This window comes from Siphateles boraxobius, unplaced genomic scaffold (genome assembly GCF_051911475.1).
Source record: "Siphateles boraxobius isolate OS27281-9 unplaced genomic scaffold, OSU_SipBor_1 19, whole genome shotgun sequence".
Classification (NCBI taxonomy): domain Eukaryota; kingdom Metazoa; phylum Chordata; class Actinopteri; order Cypriniformes; family Leuciscidae; genus Siphateles; species Siphateles boraxobius.
Window position 1 is genome coordinate 5,986,936 of NW_027508799.1, and position 20,848 is coordinate 6,007,783.

Consider the following 20,848-nt stretch of genomic DNA (forward strand, 5'->3'; position numbering starts at 1 on the left):
AAATAAAAAATAAAAAGAACTTTTTTTCTACAACAGTATCCTTTGCCTTTTTTCCATCAAACCTATCTGGAAAACTTTTTACAAATTCACACAGATATTAAAATTACAAGAAAGGGACAAAATGGTATTCCAGACAGATCAAACAGGGTGTGAGAAGTGAATGTCAGAAACATTTCTTTGATATAAAGGTTTATTATTATTTATTATAAGCAGTAGTAGTATCATATTCTTATTTTAATTATTTGTATTGCAACAAAGCATTACAATTACAAGAAAGGGACAGAATTGTATAACAGACAGGTCCACAGGATCTGAGAAGTGACTGTCAGAAACATTTCTTTGATATAAAGGTTTATTATTATTATAAGCAGTAGTAGTAGTAGTATCACATTCTTATTTTTATTATTCTTATTGCAACAAAGCATTAAAATTACAAGAAAGGGACAGAATGGTATTGAAGACAAATCCACAGTGTGGGAGAACTGAAGTGAATGTCAGAAACACTTCTTTGATATAAAGGTTTATTATTATTTATTATAAGCAGTAGTGGTATCATATTCTTATTTTAAGTATTTGTATTGAAACAAAGCATTAAACTTACAAGAAAGGGACAGAATTGTATGGACAGGTCCACAGGATGTGAGAAGTGATTGTCAGAATGATACAAATGTTTATTATTATTATTATTATTATTATTATTATCATTAGCAGTAGTAGTAGTATCATATTCTTATTTTTATTATTGTTATTGCAACAATTACCAATTCTATTTGTATCAGTTTTTAAGCTAATTTTGATAGATTCATAGCACTTTGTAAGAGTTTGCAATAGTTGATGCATGTTCCAATCGGGATTCGAACCGCCGATTTTCTCCTTTTTCCCCTCTTTTTTTCTCTTCTCCTTCCCCTTCATTCCTCCTTCTCTCTCTTCCCCTCAATGATGGAGAGAAGGTGTCCATCGCTCTCAAAGACAAAGACGAGGCGCGATCCCTAGCACGTGTGCAGGTGCTGCAGCGGGATTTCCAATGACCACAAAAAAAGAGGCCGGATTTCCTCTGTTCTGGCAACTTTGCACTGGCTACCTTTAAATTGTAGATTTAATCAAAAAATTGCGCTTTAAGCCATGCAAGCTGAAATGTTTGCAGCCCGGCAGCAAGACGGACGTATGTTTCGGCTCGTTGGTCTAGGGGTATGTTTCTCGCTTAGGGTGCGAGAGGTCCCGGATTCAAATCTCGGACGAGACAATTATTAGGCTTTGCTTTTAATCTCTTCAGCCTGATTAGGGCAACCAGGATATTTCTGAGAAATTGGGGATAAAATGTGCCGGAGAGAGGCAGGTTAGCTCAGTTGGTTAGAGCGTGGTGCTAATAACCCAAAGGTTGCGGGTTCGATCCCGTATGGGCCACTCATTTTCTCTCTGGGACCTTCGCTCTGCTCTTCTCGAAAATGACGGGCGGTCTCCCAGAGATGGAGGCTGGCTAAACCGCACAAGTACCTGGCCGAAATAGCTCAGTTGGGAGAGCGTTAGACTGAAGATCTAAAGGTCCCTGGTTCAATCCCGGGTTTCGGCAGAGGAACCACATCAGGCTCTTTTACTCTACATGATTCCATCTAGCCTCATCGCTATATGGCTCTCAGACAGCCAGCAAGTAGGGTGTGTTGGTTCCATGGTGTAATGGTTAGCACTCTGGGCTTTGAATCCAGTGATCCGAGTTCAAATCTCGGTGGAATCTTTTTAGGTTCTTTGCGGAAGGAAGGGAAAAAACAGAGGTGATGCGCAACTGCTGACGTGGCAGTGAAATTGGCACTCTCAAACCGAGTCGGAATTCGGGAAACATGGGCTTAAAAGCAAAGGCTTCATTTGCTCCTTGCTATCGTGCTTCTGGACTCAATGACTTAAATCTCTCCTGCTCATGGGAAAAGTTGACACACGCCAAGGTTCCATGGTGTAATGGTGAGCACTCTGGGCTCTGAATCCAGCGATCCGAGTTCAAATCTCGGTGGGACCTGCTTTTGCCAGGAATGTGTGCAGTACCTCGTTTGAAAAAACTTTTTCGGCAGCACTGAGCCGCAAGAGCTCATCTAGGTAGTGCTCCTTGAAGGGGGGCGTAAAAAGGATGGACAGCACTGGAGAATGCAGGAATCGACCCCGCTACCTCTCGCATGCTAAACAAGCGCTCTACCATTTGAGCTAGTTCCCCTCGATGATGGAGAGAAGGTGTCCATCGCTCTCAAAGACAAAGACGAGGCGCGATCCCTAGCACGTGTGCAGGTGCTGCAGCGTGATTTTCTCATTTTCTCTTTGGGGCCTTCGCTCTGCTCTTCTCGAAAATGACGGGCGGTCTCCCAGACATGCCTGCTGGCTAAACATTACAAGTACCTGGCCTAGATAGCTCAGTTGGGAGAGTGTTAGATTGAAGATCTAAAGGTCCCTGGTTCAATCCTGGGTTTCGGCAGAGGAACCACGTCCGCCTCTTTTAGTCTACCTGATACCACCTAGCCTCATCGTTATCTGCCTCTCAGACAGCCAGCTAGCAGGGTGTGTTGCTTCCATGATGTAATGGTTAGCACTCTGCACTTTGAATCCAGCAATCCGATTTCAAATCTCGGTGGAAACTTTTTAGGTTCTTTGCGGAAGGGAGGGAAAAAACAGAGGTGATGCGCAACTGCTGACTTGGCAGTGAAATTGGCACTCTCAAACCGAGTCGGAATTGGGGAAACATGGGCTTAAAAAGCAAAGGCTTCATATTTCCTTGCTATCGCAAGGAGCCGCACTGAGCCGCAAGAGCTCATCTAGGGAGTGCCCGTTGAAGGGGGGCGTAAAAAAGATGGAAAGCACTGGAGAATGCAGGCATCGATCCCGCTACCTCTCACACGCTAAGCTAGCGCCCTACCATTTGAGCTAATTCCCCTCGATGATGGAGAGAAGGTGTCCATCGTTCTCAAAGACAAAGACGAGGCGCGATCCCTAGCAATGACCACAAAAAAGAGGCCGCATTTCCTCTGTGCTGGCAACTTTGCACTGGCTACCTTTTAATTGTAGATTTAATTAAAAAATTGCGCTTTAAGCCATGCAAGCTGAAATGTTTGCGGCCCGGCAGCAGCAGGGAGGACGTATGTTTCGGCTCGTTGGTCTAGGGGTATGATTCTCGCTGAGGGTGCGAGAGGTCCTGGGTTTAAAGCCCATTATTAGATTTTGCTTTTATTTCAAAGTTTGTTTTTATTGATTTTTACAATATAAATCACATTCACAATCCCCCACCCCTCACCATCCAATTTAAGAATGATGCCCATACTATCCATTACTTCAAAATGGAATTGTAAGAACCGAGCATACATACAATATTTACAAACATGCTAACAAACATAAACCTCCAACCAAATACATAAACAAATAAAAAATAAATAAAAAAAATAAAAAACGAAAAAAAATAAAAAAAAATAGTAGTGGCATTATTCAAATAGACGTATCGACATAGTCAAGAAAAGATCGCCACATCTTAAAAAATTGTTTTTCTGATCCTCTCAGTGAATACCTAATTTTTTCGAGGCAGAGACAGGACATCATATCTCTAATCCATTGAGTATGAGTGGGTGGCAAGGGATCTTTCCACTTTAATAATATTGCTCTACGTGCAAGTAGGGAAGAGAAAGCAAGGACTTTACACATTGATGCTGACAACCATACGTCCTCTGGGGCAACTCCAAATAATGCCACCAGAGGTTCTGGCTCTAATCTATGCTGAAGAACCACAGAAAGGGTGTGAAATATCGAACGCCAGTAACGCTCTAATTTGGGGCATGTCCAGAACATGTGAGTTAACGTTCCCTCGGTACATTGACATCTATTGCACATAGGGCTAGTACCAGGAAACATTCGAGCTAGTTTAACTTTGGATATATGAGCTCTGTGTACAACTTTAAACTGTATAAGTGAATGCCGAGCACACATTGACGATGAGTGGACCTGTTTAAGGACACAGTTCCAGGTGTCTTCGGAGAGTGGTCTGTCAAGGTCTTCCTCCCAAGCTCTCTTAATGTTATCCAGGGATGAAGATGCCAGATTGATAATTAAATTGTAAATAGTAGCCATTGAGCCCTCGGCCAATGTATTACATTAAAGGAACCTATCCAAAGGATTTTCGGAGGGCATCGCTGGGAAGTCTGGTATAAGTGACTTAACGTAATGTCTTACTTGCAAGACTCTAAAGAAATCTGACTTGGTAAGACCAAAACGTGATACCAATTGTTCAAAGGAAGCAAATACATTACTAAATACTAAATATATTAAATACATTAATGCGGTAATCTTTAGTGCGTAGTACCTCTACGGGAGTTTGCACATCAAGTTGAAGTACAACTAGCCACAACTGCAGAATCTCGAGGTCATGAAAAGGAAGACAATGAAAATGTAAGCTCTTATATTTTCGCATTCTGTTGCCACAATTCGGAAAGGCACAAACACGAACCATTTCTTCTTCACTTGTAAGCAACTCTGATCTTATCTCGTCGCACATGATCAACGCTCCTCCCACCTGGACATTGTTTACCTTTTCCGGCTACAGCACAGGACTGCAGCGCGAGACTACAGCTTGCCGTCTAAAAGACTATTTAGATGAGTTGAAACAATGGCTAAGTTGCTAAACGTATCTTGTTCACATGTAGGGTCCCTGTTCATGTTGGACAGACATTTTAATTGCATTTTGTGTCTGTTAAGAGGCTCAAAAACGCTCTTTATGTCCATGCCCCCATAGCTGCCGTTTTAGCTGGGTGGGAGCTCTGGGCATTCGCGGTCGCAGCTCCGAGTAGCAAGCACCAATCCGGTTCGTTTTTTTTCTATAGTCAGTACTCACAAAGGTCTAGCGATCAAGATTAACATCAAAATTGCCCGGAGTTCTCCTTTAATGTTATCCAGGGATGAAGATGCCAGATTGATAATTAAATTGTAAATAGTAGCAATTGAGCCCTCGACCAATGTATTACATTAAAGGAACCTATCCAAAGGATTTTCGGAGGGCATCGCTGGGAAGTCTGGTATAAGTGACTTAACGTAATGTCTTACTTGCAAGACTCTAAAGAAATCTGACTTGGTAAGACCAAAACGTGACACCAATTGTTCAAAGGAAGCAAATACATTATCCAAAAATAAGTCTTTGAAACATTTTATCCCCTTTTGAGACAAACTATTGAATGAACCATCCTGCATTGAGGGCGAAAAAAAATGATTACGGAACACAGGGCTAAGAAGAGAGGGGTCCCTAAAACCAAATGACTTCCTGAATTGGATCCAAATCCTCAACGAGTGTTTCACCACTGGGCAATCGACCGGAATATAAGAGGTAGACTGTAGTTTAGATGCAAGCATTTATTTCCATGTCCACCCAGGACGGTCTATTGGGCAAAAGGTGATAATGCCACCAATAAAGTGTATTTCGTATGTTAGCTGCCCAGTAGTAAAACTTAAAATTGGGTAAGGACATACCACCATTTCATCTAGGCCTCTGAAGGTAAGCTTTGTGTAAGCGAGGGTGCTTACCATTCCAAATAAAAGAAGAGATAACAGAGTCCAAAGACTTAAAAAAAAGACAGGGGAATAAATAAAGGTAAACACTGAAAGAGATAAAGAAATTTAGGAAGCACCACCATTTTAATAGAATTAATGCGCCCAATGAGAGAAATCTTTATAGGGGACCATTTAGAGAGATCTTTCTTAATCCGTTCAAGAAGCATGCCAAAATTATGTTTAAGAAGATGCTTATGATGGCGAGTGATACAGACCCCAAGATAAGTGAACTTATTTTTTGCTAGTTTCAGTGGTATGTTTGAATACTGTAGTTGTGTAACTACCTCGTTAATTGGGAAAAATTCAATCTTGTGCAGATTAAGCCTATAACCAGAAAACCAACCAAAATTCTCAATCAAGGATAGAGCTGCGGGTAAAGAAGTTTGTGGATTTGACATAAAAAGCAGTAGATCGTCTGCATATAGAGTTACCTTATGGACGGTCTCACCACGGGTATTTCCAGTGATCTGCTGACTCTGGCGTAGGGCGATTGCTAAAGGTTCAATAGCTAGGGCAAATAGTAGTGGGCTTAACGGACAGCCCTGTCGAGTGCCGCGGTGCAAGTTAAATGGCCTAGAGTGCAGACCATTGCTTAGGACTACTGCAGAAGGGGTACTGTAGAGTAATTTAATCCAAGAGAGAAGGATCGGGCCAAATCCAAATTTTTCCAAAACTAAAAAAAGGTACTCCCACTCAACCCTGTCAAACGCCTTCTCTGCATCTAAAGAAACAACACATTCTGGGATGGCCTGGTTCAAAGAGTATACCACATTGAGTAAGCGGCGGATATTAAAAAATGATTGACGATTCTTTATGAACCCTGTTTGATCAGGAAAGACGATAGTGGGGAGGACATCTTCAAGTCTAGAGGCAAGCACCTTCGCTAAAATGTTAACGTCGCAGTTGAGCAAAGAAATTGGCCTATAAGACGCACAGTCTAAGGGGTCTTTATCCTTTTTGAGTAATAAAGAGATACAGGCTTGATTTAACGTTGGGGGAATAGTCCCAGTCTTAAGAGACTCAGAAAAAACAGATGTCAAAAAAGGAACAAGTTGAACTGAGAATTTTTTTATAGAATTCTGACGGAAAGCCGTCAGGTCCCGGGGTTTTGCCAGATTGTAGCGATGAGATAGCAGCCGCCATTTCCTCCTGAGTAATCGGTACTTCTAAAAGGTTACGAACATCCAAGGATAACGTGGGGACATTTAGTCGGTCGAGAAAATCTTCGATATCCCCCTGCGAAGAGGAGTCAGATGTATACAAAGTAGAATAAAAATCTCTAAACTTGTCATTAATAGTATTTGGATCAGTTGTGACCTCCCCGTTATCTAGACTCAGACCATTTATAATTTGTTTTGCACGTAGCCCTCGCAGCTTATTAGCTAAAACTTTCCCGGATTTCTCCCCACTTTCATAAAAAACACTCCTAATTCTTCTCAAAAGGCCCTCTATCTCATTGGTTGAAAGCAAGTCAAGCTCTGATTTAAGTTTAAGACGTTTATTATACAGATCTGGCGTGGGAGACCTAGCATATTGTTCATCTAACTTTGAAATATCATTAGCGAGTAAGATTTGTTTTTCTTTAGAGAGCTTCCTTTTATTAGCACCATATGAAATAATTTGGCCTCTAATATATGCCTTAAGGGCCTCCCACACTGTTGAATCTGAAATGTCTACTGATTTATTAACGCTTAGAAAAAAAGGAATTTGGTCAGCAACAAAGGAAACAAAATTATCATCTGCCAAGAGTGAAGTATTGAAACGCCAGTTCCTCCTATGGGAAGGCAAATTCAGAAAGGTCAAATCAAGAGTAAGAGGAACATGGTCCGATATAATACTACTTTTATATGCACAAGACTGAACTCTAGAAATTAAATCGTTATCCAGCATAAAGTAATCAATCCGGGAATAAGAGTGATGAACATTTGAAAAAAAAGAATATTAGGCTTTTCTTTTAATCTCTTCAGCCTGATTAGTGCAACCAGGATATTTCTGAAAAATTGGGGATAAAATGTGCCAGAGAAAGGCCGGTTACCTCAGTTGGTTAGAGCGTGGTGCTAATAACGCCAAAGTCGCGGGTTCGGTCCCTGTACGGGCCACTCATTTTCTCTCTGGGACCTTCGCTCTGCTCTTCTCGAAAATGACGGGCGGTCTCCCAGACATCCCTGCTGGCTAAACCGCACAAGTATCTAGCCGAAATAGCTCAGTTGGGAGAGGGCTTAAAAAGCAAAGGCTTCATTTGCTCCTTGCTATCGCGCTTCTGGACTCAATTACTTAAATCTCTGATGCTCATGGGAAAAGTTGACACACGCCAAGGTGCCATGGTATAATGGTTAGCACTCTGGGCCCTGAATCCAGCGATCCGAGTTCAAATCTCGGTGGGACCTGCTTTTGCCAGGAATGTGTGCAGTACTTCGTTCGAAAAAACTTTTTCGGCAGCACTGAGCCGCAAGAGCTCATCTAGGTAGTGCCCCTTGAAGGGGGGCGTAAAAAGGATGGACAGCACTGGAGAATTTAGGCATCGATCCCGCTACCTCTCGCTTGCGCCTACTGCTTCCTACCGATTGAGCCAAAGTAAGCCCAAAGTAAGCCCACGTGAGCCAATTGTGTTTCTCTGCTGTGGCTTACTTTTGACCAATCGCGTTCTCTCCTGTGGCTTACTTTTGACCAATCGTGTTTCTCTCCTGTGGCTTACTTTTGACCAATCGCCTTTCTCTCCTGTGGCTTACTTTTGACCAATCGCGTTTCTCTCCTGGCTCTGCTCCTGTGGCTTACTTTTGACCAATCGGCGACCGCTATTATTATCGTCCTCTTTGCAATCTTTGCAACAGGTAAGTCTATTCTTCACGACTGTATAATCGATCATTATTTATTCATAAACAGTGTTTGTTTTTAGACAATTAAACATGCCAATAAAGCTAGCTAGCGTGTAATAGCACACGTTTTCTTCTGTACATGTGAACCTGCAACTTTACCATGATATACAGTAAAAAACGTCACTACTGTCAAGATAATTAGCCGACCGCTAATTAAGCTATATCCTCCTTAAACCATTTTTTGCTGTTGTTAATTTAGTATTTTTTGTGTCATTCAATACATTATTTTGAGCACAAGAAGATTTTTACTAAAACCTTTAAAAAAAAAAAAAATTTAATTCATATATGTTATACTATACTATGTTATACACCGGTATACATATTTATGTTATCTTTTTAAATACTATGTTATACATATTTAAAAAGACATGAATAGGCAAAACAAGTGTTTTTTGCTTCAACAAATGATTCTCAACTATGTTATAAAAGATATACCAAAACGATTTGATGTACCATTTTACGTTTTAGATCTGTTTGATGATCCTATTATTATGAATTGTCATAAACGCCTTTATGTTATATTTGGTGTTTCTTAGTAATCTCTGCCACAAAAGCTAAACAAAACAAAATGATTTAAGCATGGCATGATACCAGCAAGATTGTACCAAGAAGTGTTATTTATTTTCTTATTAATAAGTTCATCACACTATTTACAATTTGTACACAAGGCAATTCAAAGTGATTCACAGTTGTATAAAAAACTATAATGCTTATGCTCATAATAATAATAATCATTAATTATTATAATATTATAATAATTAATTACATAAAAACAAATGCTGTAGTAAAATACTTTCAGTTGGAATATGACAGCTACGTAACGTTCTGTTTATGCCTGTGTCCTTTCAGATTATGTATGCATACCCGGTTTTACGAAGAACCTCTGAGGGTCGACTCCTTATGGGGCCAACTGAGGAGGCCAATAGGAGGGAGATCGTGTTGGCAGGGAGGGCCAGGTGTAAGGAGGAGGTCCTGGCTGAGGCCACTGCCTTTGTGAGGCAGAATGGAGGGAATCCTGGAGACCAGTTCCTGGTTCTGGCTCACTGCAAGATCCAGTTTGGGAAACACCAGGGTCAGAGGTTCCTGTGGCTGCTGGAGAACTCACTGGGGTATGCCTGCTATCTGGTCAGCAGCATTTTGGGGGAGGAGGAGATGGACAACCCGCTGTCGGCCAACAAACACCTTTTCCTCAGATACACCTCGCAGATCAGGGAGGTAGGCGAGGCTGTGGAGGTGTATCAGAAAAAACAGGCCATGCTGCAGGAGGCCCAGAGGACAGGAGACTCTGGATGTCTGATGGTGTAGTTTGGGGATTTTAAGGGTAGGTCAATGAAGGAGGTGTATGAAGACCCAAGCAAGGAGGCCCAGGCTCTCATCACCTACCTGAAGAAGGCAAAGGCCAGGCCTAACACCAATATGGCTGTCAGGTGTGGGGTTGAGGAGATGAAGCAAGGACTCAATTGCAGGAAAAATGGGTTTTTATTAACTATTAAAAATAAAACAAATGCAAACAAAACTACCCCGTAGGGGAAAACAAATGACTTGACTTGACTTGACACAAGGGGTAACACACCAGGTACATACGACAACGAAACAGCCCAGGACTGCAAACACAGGGAGAATAAATAGGGAGACCAAACAAAGGAGGTAACAGGGAGGACAGGTGGGGCAAATTAATCAATAATCAGGTAAAAAGATGGGAGGGGCTAGACAATCAACAGGAGAGCACATGGCACAAGGAAACATGACAAGCCATGTGCTCACACCAAACATGACTTGAACACAAGCACATGGCCAGTAAAACAAAATCACCAGCCATGTGCTCACACAAAACAAGACAACATGTAAGCACACAGCTAGTGTAAACAAGCTGCGTGCTAGACAGCACAAGACAAAACATGAGTGTCAGGGCTCTGTCACAAAACCAAGAAATAGACAAGACGGAAGTGACAGAACCCTGACAATGGCCCTTTTCAAAGCATACGTGCTGAAGAGGCAGGCTCCAGCCCACGTGCCCAACACCACTGTGCCCACTGCATCTGTCCTCACTGCTGCTGTGCCCACTGCCACTGTGTCTGTTCCTCCTCCACCTACTGCCACTAAGAACAGGCCACTGCTGGCGACCAATGTGAAGGCCTTGTTGGCGCGGGGGCATTTATCTGCTTCACAGCTGGCACAAAAGATTTTGTCTCCAGCCAAACCCTGTAAGTGATTTGCAAGCTTTAAAATCATTACAGTATATATTATGCAGTATATATGTTTAACGAAAATACGTGTTCAACAGCTGCAGGACCACGTGTACCTCCTGCGTCTGAGTCCGCAGCCCGGAGACAGCTCTTTACATGTGGTGAGTATCACTTAACGCATACAAGTGTGTTGGTGACATGTGCTTAGTGTTTTATGTTATTTTACAGACTCTGCTGCTACGGATTTTTTTGAGGAGGAAGATGACCTGGAGATGGCAACTGTAGCCTCGCAAGCTGAGGAACAACTTCCTCAAGGTATGTAAATCTTAAACAATATTTTACAAACAATTACAAATAAAACAAAACAGTATTTTGTAAATGACATATTATTTTATTTCACAACACAGAGGAATGGCACTTCTCAGGTGTCAATCTACATTCACTCTTTGAGTGAACATCCTCAAAGGAAAAAAGAGAATTTAAAGGTTTATGTAAAAGGTTTTATTTCATTTTTTATCGTAATCACTGACTAAAGCTCATTCTTGTCATCTCACACTTCCCCCACTCCCCTTGGAATAAGTGGCTGTTGTAGTGTTTGGTCTGCTTCGCTTCACACTTGGCTGATCCCATCTTTTTTTCTTCTTGTATTTCTTCTAATGGTGCTTGGATGAAAAACAGGATGATTTTCACTGCTTCCTTCAATCTTTTCATCATCATGTCGTCTCTCTACTAATCATACATGCTTTGCAGTAAACCTTGTAATCGCAGTAGCTGTCCAGCAGAGCTGAGAAAGTCATGCAGTGAAAGTCTAAAACAATAAGATAATTTTGTTGTGTTTTTTTACGCTCCAGCCACTGCAGGCTCGAGAGGCCCTGTTCCTGCCCCGGCTCGTGCTACTGCCCCTGCTCCTGCCCCTTATCCTGCTCCTCCAGCATTGTGGACCCCTGGCCAGGTGTCCCAGTCGCCTGCAGAGCTTCCTGTCCACTGGAAAGAGCAACTCCCATCTTTCCAGCAGGACTGGATCAGGAAGACTGTGTTCAGGGCCAACATAAAAACAGGGAAGCCTGAGCTGACGCCAAATCCCAACTTCTGGTGGTATCCTCCCCAGCCCCCGACCGTCTTCACCCAGCCCCCTACTTCTCCTGATATCTTCTTCTGCCGCCCTCTGTTCCTCTGGATGCCGCTGAAGATGTGGTCCATTCCACTTGTCTGTGTCCAGCCAGCCTGAAATAACCATAAGCTGACAGCTGCTGGCCTTTATCGCACTGTGCGCAAGGTCCTGGACATAGACGGGTGGTATGACATGGCCACAGAGTATCTGGAGTGCAAAGGGTGCAAGAAGAAGTATCCAGCCTGGTCTGAAGACATCCTGGGATAGGTCGACATGGGACACCGCAGAAAATTCCCCGCCATTCTGACATACAGGTAGAACACATTCATATTTAGAGCAATGCACTGTAATTTGTTGTAATGTATAAAATCAAATACGTTGATTTACTGATATTAACATTGAAATAATAAGATGTGGCACTGAACAGAATTATTTGACTGTCTGTAGGTACTCGTGTGACTACCGTGTAGTCATAATGATGCGGGAGAGGACCCGGGGCAACAGTGTCACACAGCTTCACAAAAAGCTGCAGGAGCAACACACCTCAGCATGGTCACAGCGGACGCTGGAGTACCTCACTGTCTGTGAGCCCTTCACAGACTCCTCCATCGTTGAGCCTCCACTCTTTTCTGCGCCCCCGCCCCTCCCACCCATCCCCAAACCCAAGTGGCTGTTGTCTGTGTATGCCAGGGACGTCCTCTCGCGGCTACCTGAGGTCAAGGCCAAAATAACCTCAGTCTTTGGCTCTTGTCTCAAGATGGACTCCACCAAAAAGGTATAAAAATTCAAGTTTGAGTAATAATAATTGTTATTATCTTAAATTTTTCTTACATTTGTTTATTCTACTGTTTTTTTTTTTACATAGGTCACCAAAAAACTGGCCGGCGCTGCTGCCAACACTGCTGGTTGGTGCAGTAATGTAGGCAATGAGCACGGCCAGGTGTTGGTGTCAGTCCTCACAGCGGCAGAGGGGCATGGATTGTGGCCCATGGCGGTGGGTCTCATGAAGAGGTACAGGGAGGCGGGAGTGGCACCACCCGCCGTCATGTATGTGGACAGAGACTGCTGCAGCCCACACGCGCAGAGGCCAGCAGCCCACAGGCCAGCAGAGGCACATCGCCTGTATTCAGGACCCAGAGGGCTTCCCTCTGTACCAGAAGACAGACACACTGAAGAAGGGTGGTGTGGAGCTCAGCTGCTATCGCTGTGCTCGTTGCTCCACCTCCTTGGAGTCTCTCCACCTCCATTTAAATCGCTTCATCCCAGGTAGGTTATAACTTTTATAACCTGCAAAAAACTTTAAACTTGTATAACCTATTCTGCCATACTGAATACATAGATAACTAATATTTGACTTTATTTGACCTGTAGGGACCAGTGCCAGTGATGCGCATTTCCATGCCTATCTCCTGGAAGGCCTGATGCGCTGGAACCAGGACCGGATGGATGAAGCAGTGAGGGGAAAGACTGACCTGAGGACCTACAGTAGCGTTGAGAGGGAGGCAATGGACCGGCTCAGCCGCAAAGTGCTGAAGATGTCCCTGGATGATCGCTACCAGCCTCCAGGGGCTTACACAGGTGAGAATTATTCATGTTATCTCAAACAAAAGATTATACATTATACAGGTGAATGAGTGCTTGAGTGTACATTTGTTATATTGTATTTCAAATAATTCAACTATTGTTGGAGTTATTTGTACTTTGTTGTACTAGGCTTAATTTGACCCTTTATAGCCTTATTTCTTTGCTTTCTTTTGTTAAAGTGAATTTGCTTTATTTTGCATTTATGCTTATTATCTTCTTGTTTAGTATTTACATTTTTTGATCTGTTAAACTGCGTCAAGCCTACAAACGATCAAACTTTGAAAAGTTTGATTGTTTTTTTTGTTTCAGTTTGTTATGGACCAATAGCCACTACATCTATAATAATGTGAATGTGCTTTGTATGTGTGTTCTTTTGCAGGGGAGCTGCTGGGTATGGAGTATCTGTACAGTCAGTCTGGGAAATCCCTGACTGTTATGGATAACCCAGAAGAGGAGGATCGGCTGGTGGAGCAGATGACTGATGAGGTGGAGCAGGACGAAGGCTTTGTTGAGGAGGAACCTGAGGACCTCACAGTGCCAGTCCTCTATGACACCATTGAGCCTGTCCCAGTCCACAGCAGGGGCCCCCAGGCCTTCAACCCCTGTCCCTCTGCACCAGGACCATCCTCACTACAGCCACCCACAGGACTGCAGCGCCCTGCCCAGCCTCCTCTGCAGTCTCCTACTCTGCGCCCTGCCCAGCCTCCTCTGTAGTCTCCTCCTCTGCCCCCTGCCCAGCCTCCTCTGCAGTCTCCTCCTCTGCGCCCTGCCCAGCCTCCTCTGCAGTCTCCTCCTCTGTCCCCTGCTCAGCCTCCTCTGCAGTCTCCTCCACAGCCTTCTGTCCAGCCAAGTGCTGCCTCTGCTCCTGCAACATCAACTGGGTCCAGTGTTGCAGACCAAGCTCCTGTAAGTAAGCTTCTCAGTATTAGTTTCTATTCGCTTTTACACTCTGACATTTAACATGCTGTGTATTGTTATTGTAATACTTTCCTGCGCTCCTGTTCTTGGACCCGATGGCGTTGCAGGCTGGGATAAGGTGCAGGATCTGGCTGAGTACCTGGTGTCCCTCCGTCAGGCACTCTACCTGGACGAGCAGCAGGTCACAGAGGTCATCCGTCTGTGGACTCCTCCTCCTGATGGGGACAAGAGGAAGATCCACTATCAGCCCAGACACCAGCCCAAACTGACCCACGGACGCTTCAAGGCTCCAAAAAACACAGGAGTGACACCGGGTGTGGACAGTGTGAAGAGGTGCCTGATTGGTCATCCTGGGGGGCCAGCTCAGTGGCCCAGCACCTGTCGCTTAGTTGAGGCCATGTGTATCAAACTGTGTGCACTTCACAAGTCCCCAACTAAGAAGGATGGAGTCCGTCTTCCTCGTTGGACTAAGGTGCTCACGGATTACCACCACATCCGAGACCTGGTGCTGAACTGCCAAACTCTGATGGAGGCCACGTCACTTCAGCTGTTTATGCTGAATCAGAGGACTCTCACTCGGTAGTAAGCATGGTTTTACATTGACATTTGAAAGAAAGGGATAGCAGTTATTTATTATGAATACATTTTTTGATTGCAGGTTTAATCGAAGGGAGAACACCCAGGAAGTGACTGTCCTTACCCAGGGCCTTGCTGCAGAAGACCGCATCGCCGTGGCCAGCTCACAGCTTCCTGCTCCGCGGGAAGAGCTGGATGAGGCTCCCTCCACATCAGGGGCCCGGCAGGAGTTTGTCCTTCCTCCTAACAGAGCGGGACAGGCTCCTAAGCTACGGCCGGGCAGACGACCTGCCAGTGCTGCAATTGTGAGGCCAATTACCCCAGCAGCTCCTACTCCTCACCCAGTTCCTGTGCCACTACACCCAGTTCATTTTATTGAACACTGCGCCCATGCTGCTGGCAGCTAGTGCAGGTGGCGCTTCAGCTGCTCCTCTCCTGGCTCCAACTCCAGTGTTTCCTGACGTGCGAGAGGCTCCTTCTCCCACTGCCCCGGTGTCTGTGTCCTGCTTCACTCAGAGGAACAGACGACGCAGGGCAGAAGAGGAAGCCAGTGGAGCCCACAAAAGGAAATATGTCCGTGAAGTGGCATATAACAAATGCTCTAAGTGTGGCAAGCCCAAAACCAAGGAGTTCGGCCACAGCCGCTTCGGCAGTGCCACGTTTTGCCCCAGTGTCTCTGGTGGTAAATCTTTAGAGGAGTGGCTGGTAGAACAGCGCCATCAGAAAAAACCTCGACAGCCACCTCCATAATAAAAATCTTCCAACACAGAAAAAAGATTGTTTGTAAATACCTGTAAATAAATATCTATGTGTAAATACAGTTATGTTCTTTTTTCTCTCTCAATCTTTCTGTAATGTCTTGTTTGTTTAATTTATATTACAGAATGTTCTATTTCTACATTATTAGTTGTTTATTGTTGTTCATTAATGTCTTGTAGTTTTAGTAAATAAATACTGTTCACACTCTTATTCATTGTGCTGCTTTTAATTGCCTTGGGACTGGAATGTGCAAACTGTACATGGGCCCACCCACTCTTTCATAGAGTATACATTGTATATAACACATATATTGTGTGTATGTACATATATTTATGTTTGTGTGTCCTTATTTCAATATTTGTGTGTATTCATTTTAATAAAAAAATTACATTTCGATATTTGTGTGTATAAAACATTTGAAGTGTCCTAAAATAAATCAGATAAATCACATCAATCAATCCCACACACAAAAAACACATATTTGAATAAACATTTGTATTAGTTTTATTAAACCATAAACATGTAATATCTTTTTTTTAAAATAATATACACAATTAATATCAATCAATATAATGATATGTCACATTGAAAACCAAGTGAAGGCGCATGCGCAGTTGATCACACACTAGTCGCGCATAACACGGGTTCGAGCCCAGCCCGTGGAGTGTGACTTGTTTCACATGTAACTAAAACTCTTCCATAACGTACAGGAATATAGCCCGAATATTGTTGCAGGGCAAATTTGTGCGTTTTTTCACGTTTTCTGCGTCCTTTTCGCTTGCGTGCGGGGCGCAAAGATTGGACCCCTTCTTTTGCGCAGCGAGCGCTCTACCACTTGAGCTAATTCCCCTCAATGATGGAGAGAAGGTGTCCATCGCTCTCAAAGACAAAGACGAGGCGCAATCCCTAGCACGTGTGCAGGTGCTGCAGCGTGATTTCCAATGAACACAAAAAAAAGGCCGCATTTCCTCTGTGCTGGCAACTTTGCACTGGCTACCTTTTAATTGTAGATTTAATCAAAAATTTGCGCTTTAAGCCATGCAAGCTGAAATGTTTGCGGCCCGGCAGCAGTAGGGAGGAAGTATGTTTCGGCTCGTTGGTCTAGGGGTATGATTCTCGCTTCGGGTGCGAGAGGTCCCGGGTTCAAATCCCGGACGAGCCCATTATTAGGCTTTTAATCTCTTCAGGCTGATTAGGGCGACCACGATATTTGTGAGAAATTGGGGATAAAATGAGCAAGAGTTAGCTCAGTTGGTTAGAGCGTGGTGCTAATAACACCAAGGTCATGGGTTTGATCCCCGTACGGGCCACTCATTTTCTCTCTGGGACATTCGCTCTGCTCTTCTCGAAAATGACGGGAGGTTCGATCCCCGTACGTTCCACTCATTTTCTCTCTGGGACCTTCGCTCTGCTCTTCTCGAAAATGACGGGCGGTCTCCCAGACATGCCTGCTGGCTAAACGACATGATGACCTGGCCGAAATAGCTCTACCTGACAGCCGTGCGTCTGTAAAATCTATCCAATAAAATGTCGAGCTCCATCTTTTACAAAACCAATTACGTTACGAGCTCCATTTCTGGCCGTCCAATGAAATGTCAAGGTCCATTTTTCATAGACAAATCACCGCACATAGTCCATTTTTGTCCATCTTTGAGTTTGAGCAGATTCCATCCAATCTCCGCTCATATTCTCTTTTTTGGCCGTCCAATGAAATGGCAATGTCCATTTTTCATACACCAATCACCGCACGGTGAGCATAAACGCATCACCGCTGTAATTTATATTCCGCTCAGGTAACGTTGTTATTTATAGTTATTGTATTTATTGTTAATGAACGTTTTCTGTATTTTAGGAATAGCAAGATTGCTCTGTAAAACGATCAGTTAAGTTAACGTTAGCTGTAATTGTAAGTAATAGGGTATAATTGTCGCAGCTCAATTTGTAATGTAAATAGTTTTATTCGATTTTGTCTGACTTTGTGTAACTTCAGTCAGCAAGCAAACCTTATTTTTTTTGTATAGGTAACGTTAGCTAACGTTACGTTAGCTATAGCTAACGTTATCATCGAGCTTGGCAATTGTACATTTTTGTCAGTAACGAAACTTATTTTGTTTTCTGACAGGATTAACTAGTAAAATAGCATATCTGATAGTGTTTGTTACTTTATAGGAAATGGATAAATCAATGTACAATAAATCTCATTGTACTAGTCTACTGTAACACTGGCATAAAATGTAACAAAATAAATTTGGATAATGTCTCTAACTGTTGGGTGTTTGTTTAACTTTTATACACTTGTGGTAAAAAAATGACCAGTCATAAGTGAATGGATGAGAATACAATAAGTATATAAAATAAAATTCAGGCACATGTTCATTTTAACACATGGGCACAGTTGAAATAACACAATGTTTAATCTGAGTATTTGTTATAGTCAAAATAATCCATAACAGTTACATTATACGTTTTACTACAAAACAATTTGTATGAGCCCAGGCCATAAATAGCAAATAGAAGTTCAAAATTAGTAATGTTTACAAAAACTCTATCACAAGATCTATCACAACATTAGGTGATGATATATACAGTATGCATTATTTTGGATTTATAAACTGCTATAATGTGGCGGTCATTTTGGACCAGGAAAAATGACCACGTAGTCAATTTTTGTCAATCTTTGAGCACAAACACCGCTTAAGTTATTTATATCCCGCTGTTATTTATATTCCGCTCAGGTATGTTATTTATAGTTATTGTATTTATTGTTAATGAAATGGCTTACGTTTTAGGAATAGTAAGATTGCCTCCGTAAAACATCTCTGTAATCCCTCATTTTGGGCCCTTGCCATGATGACTTAATGTAATTACACTATAACATGAATAAAACTGCGTATCTGTCATTACAGAAAATGTCCAAACAACAATCCAAAAGCCACAAGGCTATGGATGATACTGAGTGGGTCTCGCGCTTTAGGTCTTTTGCCTCCACTGGTGTCTGGCCATCAGATGCAGGTAACCGACCTCCTCCAAGGCAAAAGAAGTGGTACAGTCTGTATCAGAAGGTATGTGGAAAAAGTATCAAAAGGAATATATATATATATATATATATATATATATATATATATATATATATATATTGTTGTGGCAAAAATTCTGTTAAACATCATCACTGCGTAAGAGACACTCAGAGTCAAATTAATAATAAGATAAGTATTTATTCTTGCAAGAATAGGTTCAGTCTAGTACACAGAAGTTACGCTGTGCAAGAGAGTGACACCCAACAGGAAGATATGAGACAGCCTTTATACTGTTTTCAAGGTTCCTCCTCACCCGCTGTACCTTTCACCCACCCAGATAAGGTCCTTACTGCTGTTCAGTTTCTACTTAAAGACACAAACTGGTACTGAAATAAACTGGCCAAAACTGACCGTCCCTAAGGTCAGAGGTCCTGTCCCATATGTTCCTGAAAAGTCACGCACAAGCACGTACACACATATACTTTTATACATTGAATAGGTTCTTTCTCTTATGATACCTGTTTGGGATCAATGACTATTAAAATTTCTACAACAATATATATATTAATTTTGAGTAGTAGACATATTATATTTTCAGTATGTACAGTATGAGCATAAAACAAGAACTTGTACAAATAAATATAAGTGGCATCTTTTGTTTTGTTTACAGATAGAGAAGTGCCCTCTGCAGCTGAGAGGACAGCTAACGCTTTTCTCCCAGCCACAGATGTGTCTGTGTGGATTTCATCCTCATAAGGTAGGCTAATTTGGGCTCTTTCAGTTTAACTACAGTTGATGCAGTGTGCACACAATATAAAGATGTGGTATTTCTTAACATTAATGTATTCTTGGACAATTTCTGTTGTTTCTATCTGGGTTGGTTTGGCAACAGGTCTGTTCCACAACAGAGGAAATTGCGTAGTAGGTAAAAGAAGGTCATAAGGTTGAAACTAACTACATCACTAATAACTGAATAAAAAACCCACATCTAAATTTGTCACGTCATTTGCATGAAAGGGGTTCTTATACATTATTGTTTATACTATTAACATAGAATAGAACAGTAGTATTGTGCTTTCTTTAAATCACTGGTGATTTTCCTCGCCCTTTCCTCTGTACATATGATGGCATGTGTTTTAAAATGGTTCACAGTTGTCATATTAATACTTCTCTCTTTAAAGTTTAATAAGTCCAGATTTGGTGGAAAGCATGTGGAGAGTGCAAAGCCAAATTTACATGTTGGACGGAAAGCTCATGTAAGTAATGAATAATTATTATTTCTTTGCTACAAAAAAAATTCCAATGATACAATTTTTTTATACCTTGTATTTTTAGACTCATTCAACCACTGCTACAAATGCAGCTGCCCGTGTGTGTGAGGCTCCAGTGCTAGCAGGTGGTCCTCCTCAAACCATCTCTCCACCACAGCCTCCAAGTTCAGAATCATTTTTTCTTGCTCCTCCATTACCGCCTCCAAAACAACGGCATCGGCCAGTGGAGGGGCAGAGTTTAGGAGTGAATGTGGTAAAACATTGCACTTGTTACTATGTTTGGTTAGTATTTTTTTGTCTTTATTTGACCTGTCCTTTTCTGTCCTTTTCCCCAGGAGGATCACCAATGGGTCTCCACAGGATTGTTCAGAGTTGGTGCTCGTGGGAATTTGGAGCTCCAGGACCATCTCCAGTTGTGGTATTCCCCTCCACAGCCATCCCTTATTTACCACCAGGCACCAACATCAGCCAGATTTTTTGCCCATCCCTTACTGCTGTGGATGCCGTATAGGCTGTGGAAAGTCAGGCTGCTGTGCGCGGACCAAACCTGTAAAAGCCCTCTGACTAGTGGAGGTCTTCACAGACGGGTGCGTCAGGTCCTTGACATTGACCGCTTTTACAACCTGGTCACAGAGACTCTGATTTGCTCCAAGTGCCGCCGCAGCTACCTGTCTTGGAATAGGGAAATACTTGAGCAGCTGGACATGGCCCATCGTTCTGAGTTTAGGGTCATTCTTACCCGCCGGTATGTTACATTATTGTGTGATTTTTGTCAGTTGCTTATCCATGTATATTTAATTTATTTCTTATTACAGATATGCCTGTGACATCAGGGTGATACGCCTCCTACGGGAACGTGGTCTGGGGAATGGCCCTGTCCGACTGATTGGCCAATTGAAAGAGAACCACAGTGAAGAGTGGCTGAAAAGGGTTGCGCGGTATACCAGCGAGTGTGCTTCTTTTACCAGCAAAAGTTGCCTGATGCCAC

The 20,848-nt window shown here is 42.7% G+C and overlaps 4 non-coding genes across 4 annotated transcripts; all 4 read left to right on the forward strand.

Moving 5' to 3' along the window:
• The first annotated feature begins 1,497 nt into the window (after nt 1-1,497).
• Nucleotides 1,498-1,570, forward strand: trnaf-gaa (transfer RNA phenylalanine (anticodon GAA)). Its single transcript has one exon. It is a non-coding gene; the product is annotated as a tRNA-Phe (tRNA).
• Nucleotides 1,571-1,660: 90 nt separating this feature from the next.
• On the forward strand, nt 1,661-1,732 carry trnaq-uug (transfer RNA glutamine (anticodon UUG)). The gene has a single exon. It is a non-coding gene; the product is annotated as a tRNA-Gln (tRNA).
• A 204-nt stretch (nt 1,733-1,936) lies between these two features.
• Nucleotides 1,937-2,008, forward strand: trnaq-cug (transfer RNA glutamine (anticodon CUG)). The gene has a single exon. It is a non-coding gene; the product is annotated as a tRNA-Gln (tRNA).
• Nucleotides 2,009-16,662: 14,654 nt separating this feature from the next.
• trnap-cgg (transfer RNA proline (anticodon CGG)) lies at nt 16,663-16,734 on the forward strand. The gene has a single exon. It is a non-coding gene; the product is annotated as a tRNA-Pro (tRNA).
• Nucleotides 16,735-20,848: the final 4,114 nt, after the last annotated feature.